Raw genomic sequence first — 23,512 nt, forward strand, 5'->3', positions numbered from 1 at the left:
ATTGTTTTCCATTGTGCTGCATTGGTACAGTAATAGGAACTTCAGTTGCGGGGGTAGGGAAACCAAGGACAGAGAGAGAGAGAAGTTTCCCTGAGCACCGTATACAGTTGTGAGCTGGACTTACTGCAATAAAGCTTTCTGTAGAACTCATTTAGTATTACAACTCTGCAGCACGCCGTACCTTACGTAGCAGACAAGCATTTATACCTACTCACCGTGGATCGGAGCTCAGCTGTGCAGCACGGTGTTACGGCCCTGAACGTGAAGTAGAAGGAGGCAGCTGGCTGGAAAACAGACCAAGAGTGGCAACTGAGTGAAAACCACGTTTACAGAGCTCACCTGAGATCCTTCTCCTACCGCAGGCCCAGGAGGGCTGAGGGGCTGCAAGAGCACCAAACGAGATTGAATGATGTTCTAGATACCATTGGAAATTGAACACTGGAAGGCTTAGAAGCGTTACATCCAAAGGATTTTGTGTGAATGCTTTTCTCGGGGGGGGGGGTGTGTGTGTGTGTGTTCATACTTTCATCAGAGAAGTCGTGCTCTATAATTTAGGGATTGGAAAGTGTGCCTAGAGGGTGAAGCCTCTGCACTGTGGGCTTTGTCTGCTGCTTCTTGCTCTGTCTGAGCTGATATTTCAGGCATGCTGAGCTCATTTCCACCCTGAGTCCTTGCAGATAAGATGGATGTCCCAGCAGATAAGACAAGACTGCCTGGGGAGCTGCAGACACCCTCCCCGGGACAGTTCCCTACACACTGGCCAGTCAGAGACCAGCAAAAACAATGGCCTTTTTTCTCCAAAGAGCACACGGTGTCCAGCAGAGCCCGTTAAGCCTCCAGCATCACTGACTGTGTGAGGCGGCATCTCTTAAATGACGGCAGTTTGTCAATTCGGTGGAGGCGGGTACATCCTGAGGATGCCGACAACGGGGCGCTGTGCTCCCCGCAGGACAGAGGGGAGAGTCTGTCCCCAGGTCGGGGGCAGAAGAAGCGAGCAGAGACCCCACACCCACCCAAGAAACTTAGAGACAGAAAAAGGGAAGGGCAGCGAGCCAAGGCCGCTTCCAGGACCGAAGGTCCAAGCAGGTCAGGTAATGATCGTGGCCTTGATCTTGTTGCTGTTGTTCTGATTCGTAAGTGCTCCGAGCAGCTTAACCTCTAACAAGTGTTCTTCTCTCTCGAAATTAATACCTAGGTATTTTGTCCAGCAGAGGTGTTGTTGATTACGTCTGATGCTCCAGCAGGACAGCACTGAGTGCGTCTGCACAGCGCAGGGGCAGCTGGCCTGCGGGGACCACACGGCTCCCCGGTACCTGCCTCGGAGCACGGCCATGGATGCAGGACACACACGGGGCCCCGGCGTCCTGTCCTCAGCTTCACTCACTCAGAGGGAACTAGAAACGGTCTGTGTGAGCCACGCTCCTGGCCCACATGCCTCAGAGGTCGCGCCTGGTTTCACGGCAGCAGTAGTACGTGTACCCCTACCTTCCTTCAGATGCCGAGGCTCCCCCCACGCCTCCCCCATCCACTCTCAGCAGAGGGTTCGTATGTGACTCAGGGTCCCAACTCCTGGGCCACTTGACCCATCCCGAGGTCCCCCAGTGAGAAGTGGGGGGAGGAACCCCTGGGGGGCCTGGAGCTGCTGGGCCATCCCCTAGGGGGAGGTTGCTGTCCAGCCACACCCAGCAGACTTTCAGTTCCGTGGGCAAAAAATAAAGAAAATCGCTCCCGCCTTTTTGCATCAGGTTGAGTGGGGTTTTCTGTGGCTTTCAAAGAGGTTCTGACTACCGGCCTCTGTATGGCGTCTTTTGAGAGACTGTGTTCGTTTAAGGACAGTGGATGCTTGCTCAGAACAGAAGGCAGTTTCTTAGACCTCTGCTCTCCTTGGACCTTGTCCATATGAAGACTGCTTAGAGCATCAGAGCAGAACTTTCCAGAGGGAAGGGATCCGCGGGTGTTAAGATGGTCTGGGCCAAAGGGCGCCACTCGGTCCCCCCCAAGTCAGGGGGGCCCTTCCCCAGGAGGTGAGCTGCCCTCTGACATGATGGGCCCTTTCAAACATAAACTTGTTTGTTCTGATCATGCAAGTGATACAGTTATAGAAAAACTGGAAAAAACCGATAAGATAAAAAGAAACAAAGTAAACTTTCTCCCTAATTCTCACTGTACATGTAGGTAAAGAGGTTGCTAATTCTGGTCTCTCCCTCCAATGCCCTTTAAACACACAGAAGGGGCTGTGTCTTTTTCGCTCTTATATATTCATCAGGGTTTTTTTTTAACATCTTTATTGGAGTATAATTGCTTTACAGTGGGGTGTTAGTTGCTGCTGTATAACAAAGTGAATCAGCTATACGTATACATATATCCCCATATCTCCTCCCTCTTGCGTCTCCCTCCCACCCTCCCTATCCCACCCCTCTAGGTGGTCACAAAGCACCGAGCTGATCTCCCTGTGCTATGCGGCTGCTTCCCACTGGCTATCTATTTTACGTTTGGTAGTGTATATATGTCCATGCCACTCTCTCACTTCGTCTAAGCTTAACTTCCCCCTCCCCGTGTCCTCAAGTCTATTCTCTTTGTCTGTGTCTTTATTCCTATCCTGCCCCTAGGTTCTTCAGAACCTTTTTTTTTTTTAGATTCCATATATATGTGTTAGCATACGGTATATGTTTTTCTCTTCCTGACTTACTTCACTCTGTATGACAGACTCTAGGTCCACCCACCTCACTACAAATAACTCAATTTCATTTCTTTTTATGGCCGAGTAATATTCCATTGTATATATGTGCCACATCTTCTTTATCCCTTCATCTGTCGTATTCATCAGTTTTTTTATGCTAAGTTCAAACTCAGCTCTTAAAATTCTATTTTGGAAATTAAACAGAGTTCAACAACCATGTTAGTTTTCTTTCTACATGATGTAAAATTATATCAAGTAGCTATTTTAATGAATACTACATTGAAATAAAATATATTATGTGATGCTATATTATATATTCATGGCATTCGGTATTAGGCCATACTATATTATATTAATTGTTGGCAACTTATGCCATATTAATAACAGTCATCAAAATATACCCTGTCTCTAATGATAAAAAAAAAAAACACAAAATAAAAGCGGGATCCAGCCTTTAGTACATTCATCTTATTAGTTAGGTGTAGGCACTGAATTCTCGAAGAAACATTGAAAGAAAAGTGTATGATTCCCCCTCTGCCCGGCTGGGGAAACTGAGACAGGCCACTGGGCAGGATTTCGATTTTGCATGTTCAATCTAGAGTGTTATCTCAGGGCCTTAATTCCCGGAGTAAAATCCATGGGATGTTGAGGTCTAACCCAATACTTGAAGGGAGGTGTGTTGTTTTTTTTCTCCCTCTAAGACACAAGCACATCTCTCTGACGGGGCCTGTCTGGGACGGGAGGCGGAAGGTCAAGCTCTGCTTCCCTCCACAGAGGCCAGGCTAACCAAAGCGTCCTCTCATGGTGACAGGAATTCAGGCAGTGTCCTTTGGGTCCCATGTGAGCCCCGCTGGAGGTGGGTGGCCGGGACAGTGTTGGAGGGAAAGCATCCTCAAAGCTGCCTGTGTCGGTCTCTGCCCACGAGGGCCCCTCGGCCTAGAATGTGCTTTTCATCTCCCCAGCCCCTCACTAGCAAATGCCTGCTTCCTGCTCAGATTAAACACCACTTACGGCGATTACACAGCCTTCCCTGACAGCCCTCAGGACCCCACAGCACTTTCTGCAGATTTGTCTACTCTCGATCATTTGCACACGCATTGATCGTCTTACCTTTGGCATTAGAGAGTAAACTCCACGGGGAGGGGGCGGTGATGCCTTATTGTCTGTTGCACCCGCAGTGCTTAACCGCAGTTCCCAGGACGTAGCTAAGAGTTAATAACAAACATTTATTGAAAGAATAAACAAACTATGTAAATTCCTTGAAGCAAAGTCTTTGTCTTATTCACTGTTATACTATCAGGGTTCAATTCAGGCAATGAATGAATGCAGAAGCAATGATGGATTAGGATTTTACCATTTTACCACCAACACAGCAATAATTGATTCAGGCAAGAGTCATCAGAGGATGCTAAAACTGATGGATGCATGCTTGGTGAGGAACAAGGATATTTACATAGCCTCCAAGAATCTCCCCACAAATTCCTAGTTCATTATAAAGGGACAAATAGTGGAAAGCCTAGTGGAGACCACCTTAACCAGTGGACCCAAGTTAACATCACTAACGTTGGGACAAGCCAACCGCACTTGGTACCTGATAAGATGCTCCAAAAGGACAGAGCATCATCTATGTAGAGCCTGTGTGGAATAGGAATTGAAATACGGAAGGAGCAGAAAGATTTTTAGTTGGCTCTCATGACAAGCCCAGTGACATAGGAACCTTGTGATTATAGGAAAGGCTCATCCCTATAGTATCAACGAGGAAGTAGATTCAGTGCAATTTGATGACTTGGCAACATCAAGGCTAGAAAGTATCAGAGTCGGACCTCTCAGCAGGATGTCCAGCTCCAGCCTAAGTCTTCCCTCCACTTCCTGCTGCCTCTCTCTGGCCTCAGACATACAAGGAAGGTTAACGAGTGGCTCCAACAAGGGGAAGGAGGCCTAGTGGTGAGTGCACAGAGAGGGACGCTGCGGACTCCAGCTCCTTCCTCTCCTGCCTCGGCCACCAGCCATTGGTGGGAATGCACAGGAGGCATCCTCTGCACCCCTAGTTCCCTTTCTGGAAAAGACAGTTCCTGCCTCATCTATGATTCTACGAAGTAGATCCTTCTGTCCAAACTTTTGTTTCATAGACTTCGCAACCACTCATTTGTAGTGTGATTTGGAAACTTGCTACGAATGTTGTAAGAGAAGCAATTTCCTTCAGAGTCAGATGTTTTGACAAAATGACTACATTATCTTAGATTTGAGACAGGAAAAAAGAAAGGAACTTACTTCCTTTCCTTTGCCCACTAGGCAAACCCTTCCAAGTATGATAAAAAATCAAGCAAATCTCCCAGTGTCCCCCGACAACAGGTCAAAGTCATTCATTCATTCATTGAATCATTTACTAGTTGAACCATACTTTCCAAAGCCACATCTCTAACAAAAAAATCTTCATTATATAAAAATCTTCTGGCGCTTAGAAACCTGAGTCTTGATTTGCTGAACTAAACAACAAAATGACACTGCCCCCATCCTGAAGAGGAAAGAGTTCTTGCTTAAATGTCTTCATCATGGGACATTTAATGAACATCTATTGTGCGCAAGGGCATTCTGCTCTGGGATATCAAGGAAGGTTTAATGTAGGACATGAATGGGTGGGGGGGGCGGATAAAGGACTGGTAGACTTTGTGCATGTGGATTTGGAAGGCAGGGGCCCTACAAGCACAAACCAGGGGTGGGAAGGATGGGGCTTATACCGCTGGTCGTTCAGTTCAGTTACCTGCCCCGGTGTATGAGTATCCGCGTGGGAAAGGGAGATAAGGGTTAAGGAAGTTGAATCTGCTTTGTAGCCATTTAGGATTCCTTAAGAATGATCATTTTTTTAACAGAAGCTCCATGCTTCCAGAGTTGTTTTGTTTGTTTGTTTAACTGGTGCTGGAATGTCTGGAATGTCCCCTGTAGAGTACAGGCCACGGGAGGGAGCTGGAGCCCAGACCCAGCAGCAGAAATGAAACCTCTGATTGAAATGGGTGCTTGAAGCACAGTGAGTTGGAAGGGTCTCACAGGGTTTCTTTTCCATTTAAATTTTTAACTCTCTTTTAAAATACTATACAGTGAAAAATGAACAAGGCTTCTCAGCCACCAGACAAGGCTGGTTTCCCTCTTGGGGGACCCTGTCACCGCCCCCCGTACACACCCCTGCTTCTTCTCCAAAATCCTCCCCACACCCCCATCCACTTATACCCTTACTATCCCTGTCTTCCACAGTGATGAGGCCCCAGAAAGGGGGCACAGGATGGGAAGATGGAGAGTGGGGGAGTCCCCTTGAGCTCTCGAATCTGGGTGGGTCAAGGAGCACCCCGCATCCACAGGCGGAGAGTGGGGTGTTCAGGGCGAGATGGGGGCCTTAGAGGATAAAGGCACATCCAGTCTGATGGAGAATGAGACGGGGAGGGGGGAGGAGAGGGAGGGAGGTGACCCTGTTACGCACCCCTCCACTAGCCGCTGGAGGCTGGGGGGACACACACTGTGGGGCTGCCCCCTCCCTGGTAGATAAGAGCAGCTCCAGAGCCGGGCAGAAGCGGTGAGGGTCATGGTGTGGCGCCGCAGGCAGGCTGGACTGGAGGTTTTATGAAACTCTCTGCTGGGTCTTGGACACCTGTTCCAGGTCTGGAGCTCCCCGTTCCCGCCTGGGTTGGTTAGGAAGAGCTGAGGCTAAAGTCACGGCTGAGACGATCCACTCAGGTTGTGCAGGAGCTACTCGAGAACCCGGAAGCAGACAGGAGTCAAAACAGCCCATAAACACCTGATGCGCAGGCAGAAGCTCTTCCTGGATCCTCAGCGAATTCTATCAACAGTCCTGGGAGCCTCTGAGGAAGTACTCGCGCATTCCAGGCTCAGGCCAGGCTCTTTTCCTGGAGGTCACGGTCCCTTGCTGGAAATGTGTCCAGGCTTGAAGCATTCTCAGAAGCTCCCCCGCTGCACATCGGAGATTTCTTTGGAGTTGGCCCAACACTAGACTCACGTACCTGAATATGTACCAGCTTCTGTTGTGTTTCTAGAGGAAAACCAGGCTATGGAGAAGAGCGAGGACAAATCATCTGAGAGAAAACCAGTGACGAGATAAGTGATGGTTTTGCCCCTTGGCTCTAAGTTCCTGGACGGCTCTCAGAGGGTGCGTCCGCTGATCTGCGTACTCTACCTGGCAAGGACGTCAGGGGGACACTCACAAAATGTCCAGCGGCCCTATTCAAAGGGAGACGGGGAGCGGTCTGGGAACCGGTGCTGGCCTACAGGATGCCTGTTACTAGTTCACAAAGAGATACATTCGGAAATAACGAGTCCACGTTCAGAAACATTTCTGGCGACTTGACGTGGCTGCAATGTCCAAGCATCTGATCCAGAGCTCTGTCTTGCTGGGCAGATAAAACACTGGTCTGCGACAGATAGGAAATGAAAGCAACAACAGTGGACACAAACAAAAGCCAAAGAGATCCTTCACTGCAGCGCGTTTTAACAGCGGTGCTGTGGAGAGCACAGTGGCGAGGGGACTGCATTTCAGTGGGTTGTCATCAACTTGCTTTGAGTGCCAGCTGTGGGTCAGCAGCCGGGGAAGGAGGGCTCAATACTGTCCTTGAAGAGTTCTCAGTGCAGTCGGGAAAGTAGACGGGTCGGCCGATGCTTAGAACCCAACTGGACAGACACTAGGACAGAGCTCACTCTCGGGATTTACCGCCCAGCACCGCCAAAGCAAGGGTGCTCTTCCTGGCCATTTGGGATGCCTGGTGTCGATGATGACAGTGTCCATTTATTGAGCACTTACATGGTGGCAGACTCTAAATTTAAAACTTTACATGCATTATTATTATTATTTGCCACGCCGCGAGGCTTGCGGGATCTTAGTTCCCCAATCAGGGATTGAACCCGGGCCCTGGGCACTGAAAGCGAGGATTCCCAACTACTGGACCACCAGGGAATTCCCTATATGCATTATTTATTTAGTCCCCACAAGAACCCTCTGGATTGGGTACCTTATTGTCACTTTCAATTTATAGATGTGGAAATTGGGGCTCAGAGCGGATAATAAATCTTGTTCAAGATCGTAGATTTAATAAATGGAGCAACCAGAGGTCACAGATTGCCTGACTTCAGAGCTCAGATTCTTAACCCCAGCTCTACTGCCTGTGACGGATCCCGCTGTCTTTGCCTGTGTAGTGGGTGGGCAGCAGGGGTAGAGAGACCCTGAACTTCTGGAAGGCACCGCCTCTTCAGCAGCTTACAATGGTTGGCACAGAGGAGACCATTGTTTAGCAGGTATTCATCCCCTCCCTCCCCCACCAGACTCCAAGGAAGATGTGTACCTCCATCCCCACACCACTGACGGTGGGCGTGGCCCCGTGACTAGTTTGGCTAATGGAACGCACCGGTGTGCCAGCTCTGATCACAAGAGCAGCACGTTTCGTCCTGCCCCTCTTGTGCTTCCGCCAGTCTTGGCTATCCAGTGATCTAAGGAAGATGGAAAGTAAATGGAGCGGACCCAGATCCATTTCACAGCTGAGAACCAAGTTCAGCACAGCCAGCCGGCGTCAGCCTACACCCACCTAACGGGCAGATGAGTGAATAAGAAATAAAAGCGTATTGTTGTCTGTCGTGAGGCTGTATAACTGTGACTGGTCATTTTGCAGCAATACCTGGTGATCAGAACGTTGAAGAAATATTTGTTGAATAATGAAGCTGGTGCCTTGGGGGCACGGAAAAAGGTACTGACTCAGTGGAAGGGGAAAGAAAGGAATCCTCCCAGGGGAGCGCTTCCTTGAGATAGTTATTTATGCAAGCTTATCCGAGAATGGATCAATCCCCAGGGCTTCATCCAGCGCCCAGCACCAAGTGGGGGACTGACATCAATTAGGTGAATGAAATCCAAAAATGGAGATTCATATAAAGTGATGTATATGAGCTAGAAAAGACTTTTTACTCTAAAGGATTAAAGTTAATACTACTAAAATTTACAACTTAAAAGCGCAGTGTCCTTAAGTTTTTCACAGTTCAGTGTCTCAAATCTGAGATGGTCACAGCTGTCCCTTTGTCCTGGACATCCATTGATGTCACATGAAGCCAATGGTGAACGTACAGTCCTTCCTTTCTCTCTCAAAATAGGGATGTTGACTCAGTACCTGCATCTCTCCTTTGCAGCCAGGGCTCAAAGGAGAAGTGATGAAATGCCATGAGGTAGATAATGTACCGAGGATTGTCAGTGTGAAAGAAAGCCAGCAGTGCTGGCAAAGTTCCCCCAAAAAGGGCTGCTCTCAAAAAATCCTGGCTGGAGTTTTTGCAGATGCAAGAGGTTTAAATAAACATCCAAACTTTCTCATGCTTATCAAGACCGAACCCCTGAACCTGCCACATACAAAAAGATCTAAAGCAAGAGACTAAGAAAGACTCAGAGAGCTCATGAATAAAAATTATATTTACCTGAAAATGCCCCCTTGCTCCCGGTGGCTCCCACGGAAGGACAATAGACAGTATTTTGAACAGATCAGTCAAAAGCGTCAGCACACGTAGGTTACATCTAAAACAAAGTAAGCAGCGTGTGGTGTCCCCTTAACAGACACAAACCTGATGACAAAAATGCAGATTTGCCTGGTGTAGCCCATCTAGAAGTATCAATGATTTTTTTCTAAAGAATGTATTTCTATTTGATTTCCATGAATATTTGATGTATCCATAGTCCCACGTTTTCATTTGTCTGCTGCATAAGCAGATGGCTAATAGTATAATACCTTGGAACTTATTAAAACATCTGAATCCCAGGCCATTTGGTTTACTTTTGATACCAAATTGAGTATTTGAATGCTTTAAAGTGCATAATTCTTTCCACCTTGATTAGATGTTTAAATTCTGTACCTAGATGAACTAATGAAATCACAATCATGGAAAAGTTAAGAAATAAGGCAAGATAGGTCCTTTTTTTTTTTTTGCGGTACGCGGGCCTCTCACTGTTGCGGCCTCTCTCCCGTTGCGGAGCACAGGCTCCGGACGCGCAGGCTCAGCGGCCATGGCTCACGGGCCCAGCCGCTCCGCGGCATGTGGGATCCTCCCGGACCGGGGCACGAACCCGTGTCCCCGGCATCGGCAGGCGGACTCCCAACCACTGTGCCACCAGGGAAGCCCAAGATAGGTCCTTTTTAAGAAAAAAATTATTTATTCCTTAGGATGGAGGAGGCAAAAAAATCTTATGCCAACCCCTTCTTCCCTGATTATTTACATAGCACACGTTATAAAGGAATCTTATCTTCTTCCATGTTACTCAAGATACCTTGTTTTATTGTGTACTGAAACTAGTCGGCCCATTGGTTCCCAAAATCCCGGGACGTGTCCATGTTGGCTGCACCTCCATTTTTCAGTGATATTCTCTTCCCTTCTCCCTCCAAACAATCCATTTCTTCTGAGCGGCTTTTCCCACGTTATTCGATAAAGATATGGGCAATTCGTTTCTCGGGTGACTTTTCGGGTGGGGCTGCAAGAACAAGTCCACATCTCTGCGGACGTGGGAAGTAAAGCAGGCAGGCCAAGCACGTGCTGTGCTGCCTCTGCTCTCCCCCAGCTGGCCCGACGCTTCTCCCATTGCCTGAGGATGTGGTTCCCGCCGCGGGGGCCCACGTCCGTGCAGCTTCAGGCCCTGCCTCCCGTGTGGTCCCGCCTCTCAGCCCTTCCTCCTGCTGTGGAATCCCTGAAGTTACAAATACCACCGCACAAGAATGATCCAGAGCCTCCCAGACACCCTGTCTCGTCCTCTGTCTACCCAGAGCCCAACTTCTCAGATTCGCCCCCGTTCTCTGCTTCTGCTTTTCTCCCGTCCCTTTCACACCTGCATCCAGCTTCAAGTCACTGAATCTGGCCCGTCAGCGGCACCCATGCCCCCCCCCCCCCCCGTTGCGGGGTGAAAGGGGCATTTCTCAGCCCGCCCTCCCGTTCTCAGCTTTGCAGCAGCAATTGGCACATTCCTGCCATTCCTCCTGGCCCTCCCTCTCCGATGCCTTCGCCTACTTGCACTTCAAGGCATCACACTTTCCTGCTTTTCGTCCTGCTTTGTCGGCCACTCTCTCTCAGTTTCCTTGGCCAAAACTTTAAAAATGGTGGGGCTCCTCAGAGCTGACTTTGGAGCCCATTTCTCTCCTCTGCTGTATCTCCTCATTCGGCCCCGTCGATGTGCTGACGGTTTACAGGTTTATGTCCTCAGTTCTAGCATCTCACCTGACTTAAAGGCTTATGACACTCCCTCTCCGCTTGTTATTTCTACCTACATAATCTAAAACCAAAAACGGGTTACGCAACAGCAACTGAAGCACTGAATCACCGATTTAACTTCCCCATCTGTCTCCCGGCCCCCAGCCTTCCCCACCTTAGTAACTGGCAACGCTTATCTCGTTGCAGTGCACGTCATTTCACTAGCCCCACTTCAGGTCGCTAAGGCAGTCCAACTGACTGACGTTATCGTCAAGATGTTTCCCCAATCTGTTTACTTCTTTTCACCCCCAAGGCTACCATCCTTGTCCAAGACATTGTTGTCTGTCACCGCGAATATTGCATCAGACCAGTGGTTCTCAAAGTGTGGTTCCTGGACCACATCTGGGAAATTGCTAGAAATACAAATTCTGAAATATTGAACCAAAAACTCTGGGGTGGGTCCCAGAAATCTGTTTTAACAGGCCCTCCTGGTGATCAAGACTAATGTGTCTTTCTGCTTACTGTTTGTCTTAGATTATACTCTTGCAATAAAACTTCCAGTGGCTACACTTCTACTTTTTATTTCTTTTTTAAATTTTTTTAATTTTTATTTTTTTTTAATATTTTTAATTTATTTTTTAAAAAATGGTAGAGTCCATAAAGTTCTACCTGGTCCCTTTCTGTATCTCAGATCATATCTCATAGAGCATCCTGCCCCCGCCACAATGCCCCGTTCTCATCGGCCTTCTCTGTTCCGTGATTCCACCAAACTCGGTTCCACCTCTGTGCCTCACGCTGCCTGTTCATCGTTCCTGCAATTCTCTTCCCCAGCTGCTCCCAATCTGCCTCTTCCGTATCGTTCAGCTTTCAGCTGAAATGTAAACTCTACAAAGAATCTTCTCTAACCTTCATATCTGTACCCCAAACCACTTTCTAGTGCGTAAAACACTGATTTTGTTCCTACTTACAATTATTTATTGGTTCGCCTGGTTATTGTTTTTGCTCTGCAATAGACTTTAAGCTCCAGGAAAACAGTGACCTCACTCATTTCTCTATCACCAATGCCTAGAACAGTGCCTGACACATAGTATCTGTTGAATGAATGAAGATCTGTGCTCTAGTGCTAACCCCACCTCAAACTTGCTGTGTGACTTTGAGTTAGTAACTTTTCTGGTCCTGAATAACTTGCCCTGTATAAATAAGGCAGCTGAAGTACTTAATTTTCTGAATTTCTATCCTTCTCTACAATTTATTGAAATCTTTAAATGTAAACCCTCTTCCTGCCTCATGTTTTAACAAACAAAGATGTTTCAAAAAATAATTTTATATACTGTAAAGGAATATCAGAAAAGATGCTTTAAGAAGAAGAAAAGGAAGATGAAAGAAAAAGGACTAAGGAAGCAAGAGAGACAAAGAGAAGGAAAAAACAAGAGGAGTAGGAAGAAGAGAAAGAACCACCTGTGGTCCCACAAACCAGAAATAATCACTGTTAGAATTTTTGTGTTTTCCAGCCAGTCTTTCTACTATGGGTATTTCCCTTCCCCACCCTTAGAAAAGGAATTACATTGTACCTTTTTATAAATTCCCAGTTTCACTTAATGTTTTATAGTCACCTTTCCATATGTATTAGTCAGGGGTCTTATCTGCAAGCAACAAAAGTTGGTTGACTCTGGCTAAAATTAGCTAGAATTAGAAAAAGAATTCTGAAAAGGATATTGGGTAGGTTACAGACTCACCCAAAGGGCTGGAGAATCAGGCCTGGAGCTCACTGGCCAAAAGAAGCACCGAAAATGATACCGCAGAATTGGAAAGTATGGATGTAGCTATTGCCACTCATGCAGTCTATTGCCAGAATGAATTTTTTTTGCACCGCCAAATTCCAATTCAATGCGTGATGGCAAAGGCCTACTATGCACACATCCCTTCACTACAAGACAGCCAAGAAAACGAGTATCTGGCATTTTCAGCTTCTATAGTTGAAGCCAAATTGAGTTCCATAAGATAAGAAATTCCCCCAATTCCTCACAGATGCTATGTGGCTTAAAATAAAAGACAAATTTTCACTACAGCTCACTCTTAAGACACACACACACACACACAAAATGCAATTAACCCTCTGAAAATATGCTCACCACTTCCCCAAAAGTGATCAATCCAAATTCTCATTAATTACTGCAGTCATCATGATTCAGAATGTCAAAATCCTGAATGTCACTCTTCCTTTAGTTCTGTCACAATCCTGTCTTTTTATTCTGTAGCCTATGGACTAAATGGTGCAATGACAATAAACAATAAAAAAATACACACACACAATGGATAAAAGGAGAAGACAGAAGAATAGTAGTTAATAAATATATGCATGAAAATACCAGGAATAAAATGCAATTACATGCCCAAGTTCTTGTTTCTAAACTAATCCCTAGGCTTCATAACCCTATTTTCTTACCCGCTTGTCCAGTGAATGAAGGGTCTGAAATGGCCGGTTAACAATCTCAGCATGACCAGCTATGTAATTTGCAGAGCCCAGGGCAAAATGAAATGTGAGACCCTTGTTAAAAATGTATTAAGAATTTCAATGGGACCTCCCTGGCGGTCCACTGGTTAAGAGTTCGCCTTCCAATGCAGGGGATGCAGGTTCGATCCCTGGTTGAGAGCTAAGATCCCACATGCCTCGCGGCCAAAAAACCAAAACATAAAAACAGAAACAATGTTGTAACAAATTCAATAAAGACTTTAAAAATGGTCCACATCAAAAAGAACTTTAAAAAAATGTATTAAGACTTTCAAGATGGCAACAGCAGAGCAGTGAACCAGACATGGGGCCCTTCTAAGCAAGGGGCCCTGCGTGACTGCAGTGGCCACCTGTCCATGATCCAGCCCCAAGTCTCAGTTTTGAATTCAATGGAGTAAGCATTGTGTCCTATGATAGACTGTATCTTATTGCTGCATCAGTAAGTCTTCCATTCCACATGCTCGTCTTCCAATGTGCCATTAACACTCCCCCACTGAGAGGTGAGGTCTATGTTTCTTTGCCTTGAACCTCCCTCCCTCCCTCCCTCCTTCCCTCCCTCCCTCCCTCCTTCCCTTCCTCCCTCCTCCCATGTACTCTGGTAACTCTAAGCTGCCCTGAAGCTGCCATGCTGGAAAGGTCACATGAAGACGTGATGGGCAGTGAGATGCCCAAGGAGCCCCAGCTGTTCTGACGCCCAGATGTTCTAGTCTTCCCACTCCAGGCACCAGACTTGTGAAGGAAGACGTTCTGGAGATGAGCCAGCCCCAGCTACCATCCAACTGCAATCCCAAGCTACAATCTCCCAGTCAAATACACCCCATCTTTTTACCCAAAGAAGTCATGTTAGATAATAAATGATGATTACTTTTTTAAGCCACTAAGTACTGGAGTGAATTCTTTTTCTACAGCAAAAAGAGGTAACTAATCCATGTCCCCTGAACAATAAGATCTCCACCCAGCGGAGTCCAAGTCTTGGGTATGGGAAGCAAAACAATGATGCAAGAGGGTCACGGAGTGTAACCGTGAGAGATGCCACACCTCCTTCCATCCACGGGTTCCTGGACCCTGGCATTCTACTGATAGGAAGAACAGCACCGTATGTGGACCTGGGTTCAGACCTGACACTGAATCCTGAGGGACAGCCCCACAAACCTGCAACAGTGGTTCCCCAAACAAAGCTACGACAGAAATGTCAATAAGAAGAGTGATTGAATAATTTAGCATCCACAGCAGGACATTTTGAGAGCACTTTGAAGGATTATTCTGGAACAACAGGCATAAACCAGGGTCATCCTAGGCAAAATGGGACATATGGTCCCCCTATCAATAATATGCTTCTGGGTCATAAGGTCTGTGGTAAGACTGGTAAATCACGTGAACATCAACAGTCATCTTACTGAAGTAGAGTAAGTTGTTTGGTCAAAAATAATGTTGTCCGGGCTACCATGATAGAAAATAAAGTCTTCAGCAAATCAGGGACAGTGGTATTGGCAGAAACAGGGAATGAAGATAACTCCAAATACAGAACACCCGTGTATATTCCACTGGGGACAAGCTGCTGCTCCTCTATGGCAGGCACAGACGACTGGCCGGCCCACCCAAGATGTGTCGGTCTATCGGGACTCACAGTAGTCAATGTCCCTGCAGGTCAGCAGCCAGTTGACCATAGTGCGTGTCTAATAAACGGCGGCTGGTAATTACAAGTTCACATTTCAGTATCTGATAGACAAGCTCACACTTTTATTTTCTAAACCATCTTCACTTCTTGAGCATGTATTATTTTAGTTGAATTTCAGAATTCTGCTCCACTCTCCAAAAATCTCCCAGTGATTCTGAGTAGAATTCTATTATATTTATAGATTAATTGGGGAGCTAGTGAGGACTACAGAGGAAATGGTGTGTTCTCAGACATGCAAAGTAGTGAAGGTATTCTCGAAATGATTTCCCACTGTTTACCGGGGTCCCTGGCACATGTGAATGCAAGCATTTTTAAATGGACCGACCGTCTTCAAATATTTCCTGGAAGAAAAGAATCAAGTTTTCCCAAACGGCTGTTGAGATGTGTTCATAGGTACAATTCAAGAAGAATATGCAGTAATAGTCCACAGTTTCATAAAAGCATCAATTAGATATTTTGCTGCATCAGTTTCCCTCCAAGCCTGGGAACTACAATCAGACATGAGGTCTCCGGAGCTTCATGTGTCTTATGTAAGTGTTCATTTTAAAATACTTCCTAAAAAAATATTTCTTATATTTTAAGTGAGTAGCTTTTCTGGTGTGCCAGCTGTACTGATACAGGCTAGAATTCTATTTCTGACAAAAGAATTAATATGCAACATTGTTTTTGCTTGGCAAGAGAAATAAGATGTCAAAAAAATTTACTGCCATTTATTTTTTGAGAGTGGAAGACAACTGTGTATGTAGTAGATGAAAAATGTTTTAAAAAACAGAGTTATTAAAAATCATAAATTAGGTAGTTATAATTCAGTGATTGTTTTCTTATTCTCCTGAGGCAGCTTACATCATAAACTATTGGGTTATAAATATATTTATAAATATATATAATATATAATATAATATATATTTATAACAAGATTTATAACCCTATTGAGTTATAAATCTTGTTAATTGTACTAGCACCTAGCATAATTAATATTAAGGTGCATTTCTGTGGCATGTTAGTCCTCTACAATGAGGGTGCTGTGCTGATGGAACGTGGTAAACAGGAAGGGCCAAGTTCTCTGGGTGCCCTAGTAAGCAACAGGGTGCCAAAGAGTAGGAGATACAACTGATTATTACAGAGTGGCCGGCAGCATTGTAAAGTTTTAAGGGGCGTAATGTTCTGGGCAAACCGGATCGTCCCCCTTATGGTAAAGGACAAGATGCTGCATCTTGCACCCGTATCACTTGGATCTGTAGGCAACATACCCCTTACTTGGGACTGCTGCTCCCACCCTTTATCAGATGACTTGAAGGGGGCCTATTCTGAGTGACGCCCAAAGCAAGGGAGACCGCCGCTGTAGGTTTAGGTTCTGACACTCAGGCTCTGTGGCCCAGCAGACCCAGCAGTGCTGGAGGAGCCTGTGTGTAGCAGCACCCAGGTAAAGTATTGCAGCCTAGAGCCCTAGAGTTCTGAAGTGAGGCCTGCCCTCTGCAGCAGGAACTGTTTGACTAGCTACTCCCATGTGTCGCTGGGCCCCAGTAGAGACTGAGCACTTGACAATGGGCGATCAAGTAACAGAGTGACCAGCCTGCCCGTCATAGGCTGAGATTTGTGACAAGGTAGAGCCTGGGAGCGATCCATTGTGCCACGGAAATGGTACAATAAGGGATCATGCCAGAGTAGGGAGAGGGCCCAAAAAAGATGAGTAAGAGTGCCACCTCCCTTAGCTCATACCTGTGGCTTCAAAGGATGCTGATGAAGGAGGGAGAACCTGGGGCTTCTCTGGGGTTGGCTCCATATATCTTTGTGTGAGCTGAAAAGGGGTTCCTGCAGGCCTGGGGCCAACTGTGACCAATGACCTCACCTGTAACAAGAGAGCTCATCTACTTTCAAGGAGTGACCTTGTATGCAGATTTTCTCAAAGATAAGGGTATAGGCTAATCTCTCAAACATTCTATGTTTCATAGGGAAATGACATCATTCTGTAATTATAGTACTAATCTTAAGTTAACCCTGCCTTTACTTGTTATAGCCAGATTATTTAGCTAGAATTAATGAATAAAATTTGCAATTTAGCTGGTAAACAATTACAAGACTTCTTAGGCCAATGTTAAATGAACTGTCAAAATACTTTTCATGCACGTACAGGTATATATAAACAATAAACAGATATATAATTTAAAAAAATTCTTTGTAGTTTACTGTATATCTCAGGATAATATTTTATATTCATAGTATTATACAATAACCCATCATATCTATCTATCAATCTATATCAACTTGTTTTTTGATACCCTTTAGCTCTGCTAAATAATAACCTTTGTATTATATTAGTGTTTGTCATGAATTAGAGGTGTCCTGACTTCAGATACTCATGAAGTTTTATTTGCCAGTCCATTTGCTTGTATTCAGTAACGGAAGGAACAGAATAGAGTTGCAAATGGATTCTTTGGTTCTAGCAGCTGTTCTAAATGTATCTAATTTGAATTTTCCATTTACACAGCTGGTTTTATTTGCTCTGAGGTATTACTGCAAAACGGATCAAAGCAGCATACGTGTTACACTAAGCGTAAGGCTCATTTAAACATTTTATCTTCCAAATCCTGAACTACAATTGGCCCTTTCAAATTCAGATTTCTACTTACTACTAAAATTATTAAAATTCCTGTTTTTAGAAAAGAAGTTACAGAAAAAAAAATATTGGGAATAAAATCTATCTCTCAAAGCCTACTAAATAATTATAAATGGAACTAAAATTATTAATATTTCTTAAATAACTCTAAAAGATATGAGTGAAGTACACAAGTACAGCAATTCTGTATTTGCTAGTATTCCATTTGTTTAAAATATTACTGAGATTTGTTCCTACTTCTTTATTATCTAGACTCCTGATTCCAAGACCTCAGGCACGAAAGCCCTCTTGAATTTGTCCCATATTCTAATATTAGGAGCCTTACCTATGAATATTAACTTTACGTTTTGGTGATGACTTTCTTTATGATATCTATTATAAAGTGATGGAACCATAAAAAATATATAAAACACATCATGTGGAGTATTTTATATTAAGCTTAAGACTAAAAGCTACTGCAAAGGAGGATTTTCTGAGGTAATAAATCATTGTTTTGAAAATCACATCTTTTTAATCTAGTTTCATTTTAGAAAGATGAAATGCAGTGTTTGTATCAATAGAAACACTGGGTTTCCACCCACTCCCCAAAGGCACAGTTAGATTACCGACAGAAACAGAAAACGGGTCTTCAGCAAAGCTTAGAGGTGAACACTGTGACTTGCATCAACATTAAGTGCAGGCCACAATAATCACTCCCTTAATTTAGTGATTCGTAACACCCTTGGGAGATGAGGGTGGGGAAAGTTAAGGAGGAAGATGATTGGCGGGACCGAGGATATTAAGACAGAAGAGCATGGGAGACATTCAGGGAAGGGCGTGCACTTCTGCAGGCAGGACCCTTGCACAGGAGCCCAGATGGTCAGACGTGATGGGCAGAAGCTCAGCCGAGCCATGGAGGCTCCTGGATGCAGAGGAAGCAGGACTTTTCTTCGTAGGCAATAGACGGGGCTACTGAAAGGATATATATATATATATTCTTTTGCTGTACGCGGGCCTCTCACTGTTGTGGCCTCTCCCGCTGCGGAGCACAGGCTCAGCGGCCATGGCTCACGGGCCCAGGCGCTCCGCGGCATGTGGGATCTTCCCGGACCGGGGCACGAACCCGCGTCCCCTGCATCAGCAGGCGGACTCTCAACCACTGCGCCACCAGGGAAGCCCGAAAGAATATTTTTAAATGAGTCTTAGGCACAAACAGTGACTTGTTTAGAGAGATTACTCTAATGCATGGTTACTCATTCATTTATTCAACAAACGTTGTTGCGTTCCTACAATGTACTGGGTATACCCTAAATACTGGCAGCACAGCAACTTTCATATGGTCCTTTCCTTCCAGATTTGTTAGTCTAGTGAGACTGCATAGGATGAACTGGAGAAGCAAGATGATGAGGGCAATTAGGAAACACTTTTGGCAGTTCGGGAGAGAAAACCTAAGCTGAGTTAGTAGCGGTAGGAATAGGGATCGAGCCATTGGTCCAGGTTTGATATGTAAATCTATGGAAAGCTGATAGAAGCTGATAGATCACTATACACTGTACACCTCTCCCCAGCTCCACCATCTGCGAGGTCATGTCAGTAGCTTGCAATCAGCCACGGTGGGTTTATTTACACCAAGAACATAGCTAAACGCTGCAAATCACTCCAAGCCTCCAACCCTCAACCACAAGAACTGCTTGTTAAATATTCATATATTCTATCCCATCATCTGTAGATTTTGTGATAAGAATTAAGGGGATTGCACTTATATTTACCATTTATCATAGGAATTGTTAATTGCGAATTATAGTCAGTAAGTTGTTCAATGTTTCTATGGGACTCCTTTTCAGGAGTAAACTCTCGGGAAGGAGAGTGTCATATTAGCACTTGCCGCACAAAGCAACTGTTTTAGGAGCTGCCTGACCATTTAGTTAGCTGAAAGCATTTTATAAACCAATATTTCTCTGGGAAAAAAAAATTCACTCTAGTAATCATACATTCAGACCAAAAGAACCCCACACAGAACCTTAGCTTGGACACTAGTCTGTATTCAAAAATATAGATTTTATTCTATATTCCTGGATTATAAGCAATAAATCTCAATCTTCTGGTAGCTGGCTTGTTCCTAAGCTCATGGTACACTCACAGACTGACGTGGCTCATTTGACTTCCGGGTATTATTTTCACACTTGTGTTTACTGCTCTATCACTTAGGTGATTCTTTTTCTTGATAAAAACATAACAGAGAAAGCTTACTTTTAAAACCCAAATTAATTTGTTTCTAACCACAGTCGTTTTGCTGTAACATATTTACGTGCCAGAGCAAATGAACTTACTATTTAATTTTTCTAACCAATGAATGTAGACCAGATTTAAACAGCAGGGGCACCAATACTGTCCTCAGGAGAACGAAGCCAAGGCTATCTGTGTTCCCTGTCCCAGAATCTCAAGGAGTTGCCAGTCAGCTGATTTGGGTTATAACGTTACAGTAGCTCTTTTTGTTTGTTGCTTTTTTCTGCTGGTGTAGATTCCATGGAGACCTCTTTATCAGACTGGATAACGTAACAACAACTGGAAAGTCTGATTTCATTTTCTTTTCCTTCTACTTGTTGTGAGAGGCTTCTAGAAGGCTTGAATGCATAAGAGGTGCATTTTAATTAATAAATCATATAATAGGTTTTACTGTATCAAATTTGGAAGATCAAGAAGAAAAGCGATTTATACATGGCATCTATGATGTAGTATTATTTAAGACATAGATGCAATGTAATACAATAAGTTAAGTTTAGCCATTATCTGTAGGCTCCATCCTCCCCCAGATTTATGGAACCAAATAGGAAGACATGATTTTAATGACTCTTCCGAAACATCATGTTAACTGCGTGGGCGCTTTCAAGGAGCTACGCCTAGGAAGAGTATGAGATTCTACAAGATCTTACTAGATACCACTTAATTTAAGCCCTCACTACAGCTAATGGCTGTAGCCCCCACAGTGCACAGGACAAAGTCTGGAGTTCCTCTTTCCTTTTACGAGGCTTCCGGAAAGGATGAAAAGTGGGAGGATAAGGCAAGGGTCTTAGGCAGAAACAGTAAAAACAGGAGAACAATTTGGACACAGGGTACAGTTGAATTTTTATCTTTTCTTCCACACATTTTTTCAGCATTAGAACTGAAAAGCATCTGGCTATACTTTAAGCAACAAAGTCATTATCTAACTAATCTCATAGTTACAAATATGTAACTTAAATATAAGAAGTGCAAGCCCTGAGTGCGGAAATTTTTTTTCTAGGTAATGTATTCTCTAAGGATATTTCAGTAATAAACAAATCTTTTTTTTTTTTTTTGCGGTACGCGGGCCTCTCACTGTTGTGGCCTCTCCCGTTGCGGAGCACAGGCTCCGGACGCGCAGGCTCAGTGGCCATGGCTCATGGGCCCAGCCGCTCTGTGGCATGTGGGATCTTCCCGGACCGGGGCACGAACCCGTGTCCCCTGCATCGGCAGGCGGACTCTCAGCCACTGCGCCACCAGGGAAGCCCAATAAACAAATCTTATGGGTGTATACGCTCTTTAATAGATAATAGATAGATAGATAGATAGATAGATAACAGAGACAGACGATCAGATACATTTATACGAATATACATAACTGGCCCCATTTCTCTCCCTTCACCCTTGGCCAACTCCCTATGGGATCCAGGAGCACAGGATCTGTCAACCTCTTCTTTCCGTGCCCACAGGCATAAATGTCCGATGTGCAATAAAGTATCTAAGCTACCACTGCTCCTGTCCATTTTTAAATCTCAGCCCTGTACTCATCACAAACCATAGGACCCCCTACCCCGGATGAAGAAAGTTTTCAGTTGAAGAATTCATAGACGTCCTAATAGGAGCACAGGCCAGCTTGGGAACCAATTTATGGTTTCTGTCTTTATCCAGTAACTCCCTCAGGAGTGTCACTGCTTTACTCATTGTTTTGATAGAAGCCTCCTAGAAGGAGCATCTTAAGTACAGGTGCAATGCCCCCCACAGAGACAGCTGTCATCAGTAAATCAGGCTCCTTCTCTTGTAAAGTCCATTTTATGTTGCTAAGGAAGTAACAGCACTGAAACATTCGTCACGTAGAATATGTTTTTCAACTTGGAAAGCAACAGAATGTATCTCTGAGGAAAACTAATCTGAGGCTAGCTCTGCAAATTAAATGGGAAGTTTCTGAGTCTGGAAATATGATTTAAGGAATCATTTTTGCACAAATAGATTTATATTTTCATTTTCAGGTAAATATAAGCAGTATATCACTTATTTCACATGTAACCTTACAGCTAAAAATGGCAGGGGGGGTCGATTGGATGAGGACAGTTAGGGGAAAATTATAAGAAGATAACTCTTGAAATAAAATATGATAAAAGTTGTAGCCTGGCATTTTTTTTCTTTCTGATTTAGACAATGAGGAAAGAAAATTATAAATACTTTCGGTAATGAACTTGAGTTCCATGCAACTGACAGTAGAAGTGGGATTGGCATATATTTTGATTGACATTAGCAGTCTATTCCTGTTTATTTAACTCTGAGTTACCGTTATTTTGATATTAAGTTAATAGAGAGAGAAAAGACATACTATCATCTTGTCAAGCTATGCAGAGAAATAGAACTGACTTCCTACTGGGAAATGATAAACATATCTTCTTTCCTGTTGGGATACAATCAGAACTGTAGTTCATTTTCTATTGGCCTTATACTGGCTGCCTCTGTAGCACTGCTAATGTAGAAGTGGTGAGATGGTGTGTGTATCAGAATCATGACGGTGAAAAATATCTGTGCAGGAAAAGAATGCAAAGGGGAGCCTAGGATATAGGAATATGAGATAATCAAATGCATATGTTGGTTTTTTTTTTAAACATCTTTATTGGAGTATAATTGCTTTACAATGGTATGTTAGTTAGATATGTTGGTTTTTTAACTGTATTTTTAAAGTAAAATCTTGAATGTGCATAATTAGTATATGCTTTTCTTCAGATGGCTGGTTTTTTTCTCATCTGAATATATCATTTTTTCTTTGTTATAGCTCAATACGTGTTTATTAAAAGGTTCATATTATTGAAACTGTCGGTTGACTTTTGTTTGTTATGCAATTATATGTTTATCAGAAGCAGAAGATGAAAACTATTTAGAATGTCTGGTCTATACAGGGCAAAGGATGACCACGGAGGCCACTTATGAGGGAACTCTACCTCGGTGAATTACAACGCGATGGGAGTTAGAAGCTCCATGGAGCTCTTCACTCCCGCAATGGATATTTGAGAGAACATATGCGTTCTTGCAAAAGGAACACACTGTCAGCACGTGTCATCCCCACTAGGCCTGGGATAAGTCATGAGATTACATCTCTCCTATGGTGGCCACACATCCTGAATGACCACATTCTCCCCACTGTGTTATGTGGTACAAGTCAGTTCACCTAACCTTCAACAATAGTTCTTTCCTCTTTCCTAACATAAGCCCTGGTCAAGTCCTCTGGTATCTACAAACATAATCAGGAAAAGGATCTCTACCTCATCACAGGGGGCTCAATGGGGAAACCAAAATAAAAGTAAAATGTAGAGATTTAATGGCCTTTTAATAGAACATCATTAAGTCATTATTAAAACTGCATTTCAGTGTTTCACAGAGTGGAATCATTTCTTCCCTTGTTGATCTTTAAGTTTTCAGAAGTTCGTTCCTCTCCTTATGATAATTACAAGGACATGAAATTAGATATAAAAAACTGTATTTCTTCATTCAAAAAAGTGGTTGCTATAAGCCTACTATGTGTTAAGCACTATTCTAGGCCCAGGATGCTGTGCTGAT

General features: G+C 44.2%; 1 long non-coding RNA gene across 1 annotated transcript in view; it reads right to left on the reverse strand.

Moving 5' to 3' along the window:
• Nucleotides 1-212: 212 nt before the first annotated feature.
• The window catches only part of LOC132593737 (uncharacterized), a 148,192-nt gene continuing 124,892 nt past the window's right edge, over nt 213-23,512 (reverse strand). The window contains exons 4-5 of the long non-coding RNA XR_009559526.1: nt 3,791-3,885; nt 213-284 (exon numbers count right to left, since the gene is read on the reverse strand). This is a non-coding gene — a long non-coding RNA (uncharacterized lncRNA). The remainder of the gene's footprint in view (nt 285-3,790; nt 3,886-23,512) is intronic.

The sequence above is a fragment of the Globicephala melas genome, chromosome 17, assembly GCF_963455315.2.
Source record: "Globicephala melas chromosome 17, mGloMel1.2, whole genome shotgun sequence".
NCBI lineage: Eukaryota > Metazoa > Chordata > Mammalia > Artiodactyla > Delphinidae > Globicephala > Globicephala melas.